This window comes from Silene latifolia, chromosome 2 (genome assembly GCF_048544455.1).
Source record: "Silene latifolia isolate original U9 population chromosome 2, ASM4854445v1, whole genome shotgun sequence".
NCBI lineage: Eukaryota > Viridiplantae > Streptophyta > Magnoliopsida > Caryophyllales > Caryophyllaceae > Silene > Silene latifolia.
In genome coordinates this window covers 73,482,745-73,484,986 of record NC_133527.1, presented here as the reverse complement: position 1 = coordinate 73,484,986, position 2,242 = coordinate 73,482,745, and the positions used below count along the sequence as shown (strand labels likewise).

The 2,242-nt window shown below is 41.9% G+C and overlaps 1 non-coding gene across 1 annotated transcript; it reads left to right on the top strand.

Annotated features, from left to right (window-relative positions):
* The first annotated feature begins 972 nt into the window (after positions 1-972).
* Positions 973-1,079, top strand: LOC141645258 (small nucleolar RNA R71). Its single transcript, XR_012544841.1, has one exon. It is a non-coding gene; the product is annotated as a small nucleolar RNA R71 (small nucleolar RNA).
* The last annotated feature ends 1,163 nt before the right edge of the window (positions 1,080-2,242 follow it).

The following is a 2,242-nucleotide window of genomic DNA, read 5'->3' as shown; positions in this document are numbered from 1 at the left end:
GACATTTAAAAGCTCGGTTTTCAAGATTTTGAATTGGTTGTGGACTTTGGCATCCATGTCCCTCAAAAATTTCTCAAGAGAAGAGGTGGGGTTGGGTGGTTCTATGTATTGTGGTGGATTTTATGGAGGTTGGTTGAAGTTTTGTTGTTGTTGATACCCTTGTTGTTGGTATCCTTGTTATTGGTTAAATGGTTGTTGAGATTGTTGGTTTGAGTGGTAGCCTTGTTGTTGGTATGGAGGATTTTGGTTTTAGTTGCGATAGTTGTCTCTTTGATGGGGTGAGATGTAGTTTGGATTGTCATGTTGTCTTTGGCCTCGGTAGTTAGAGCCTTGGCCTTGGTTTTGGTGGTATGGCCGAGAGTGATCGGGTTTGGGTGGAGGCATATATTGAGGTTGTTGATATTTAGGATCCAACGGTTGCCCCGCATATGAAAGCTTCGGGTCTTGATTAGGGAAGGCACGGTAGAGGGTCTTGTGACGTTGGTAGGAGACACTCGGTGCACCTTGCCCTTGGAGAGAAAAGCACTCTTGTTGTTGGTCGTCTTCCGGTATAGATGAACAATACTCAATGGTGTGCCCCACACCACCACAATAATAGCAAAACATTTGAGGAGGATAGTGCATAGGTGGAGACCTCAGTTCTTGGACATAATAAACCTTGGAGTGGCTAGGTCCACCTTCATTAGCACGTTTTGATTCTCCATATGCTTCTTTGCTAATTTGAATTCTTCAAATTCCTTTGTCAAGGTATACAATTTTGCCTTATACTCCATCTCAATCTTAGAGGGTCCTTCACTTTTGTGGTCCCCATCTCTAGCGTAACTACTCTCCATCTCGGAAATGTTTAGAATCATTTCCGTGATTTAAGCGTTATTCATTCCATCAAAATTTCCACCGGACGCCGCCACTATCATGTCCTGGAACCTTTGCTCAAGAGTTTGAAAGAAGGTTTGGTTGGTCATCCATTTTGGGATGCCATGGTGTGGAGAATATGAGAGAAGGTCTCTAAAACGCTCCCAAGCTTCACTTAGAGTCTCCATTGGTCTTTGTTTGAAAGTTTGAATCTCATGACGAATTCTCGCGGTCTTAGAAGGTGGGTAAAACTTATTGATGAAGGCCTTGGATAGAGCTTCCCAAGTGGTGAACGTGCCCGGTTCATGTGAATTTAACCACTTCTTGGCGTTGTCCTTTAGAGTGATGGGGAAGAGCATCGAGAGAATTTACTCCTCCGTCACACCATTATGCTTGATGGAACCTGCTTTCTCTTTGAAGGATGTAAGGTGTTGGTGTGCATCTTCATTCTTCATCCCATGGAAAGTGTCTTGTTGCATGTAGTTGATTACATGATGCCGAAGTTCAAATGTATTGGGAGCAAGAGCTCTATAGTTGATAGCCGAACATGCACGATTGGGGTCCGGTCTATTGTAATAACCCATAGGTTGGTCCGCCATATCTTCGTTTATGAGACTGTTTTGTAGAGATTCAGTTTCGTTTGTATGGTCGGAGTGTTGTGAATGTGTTGGTGAATTTTGTGGTGAATTAATGGGAGAGTTTTGTGGAATGTGAAGTGGTGATAGGGTGGAGGAAGAGGGTGGTTGGTTTAAGTGATCAATTGTGGAACTTTGGGTGGGTGGTGGGTTAAGAGTTGGTGGAGATCCTCGAAATGCCGAAAGCGCTAATCTTCTTCTTGCCCGGAGTGTCCTCTCGATCTCGCGATCAAGTGGGAGAAGAGGTCCTATATAGCACCTACTCATGCACTTAACAAAAGATCAAATAGTCCTAATGCAAGAGGTGCACTAGGACAAAGGGAGAAAACAAACAAGCACAAATAAAAGAACTAAGCCTAGATGAAAACAACTAATTCTATCCAATATTGTCGTCCCCGGCAACGGCGCCAAAAACTTGTTGTGCTTTTTATTTGTATTAGCTTCGCAAATGTACGAATGAATGTTGTAGCTTGCAAAGGTCGAACCAAAGGGACTAAATTATGGTTCTAAGATTAGATATTTAACTACTAGTTTAGTTCAAATAAAATAGGTTTGAGAAGGTTTAACTAAATAGAGGAAATCACTAAACAAAGAAAATTAGATGAATTCTTAAGATGGTGAATAACAATAATTAAGAGACTAGGATATTGGGTTCACTCATATAGGTAAGGGGAGACATGCAAAAGCAAAAGCATAGAAAAGACTCTATCTCTCGATATGAGACTAATCCCTAAGTTAAGATCGATTAAGTCCTC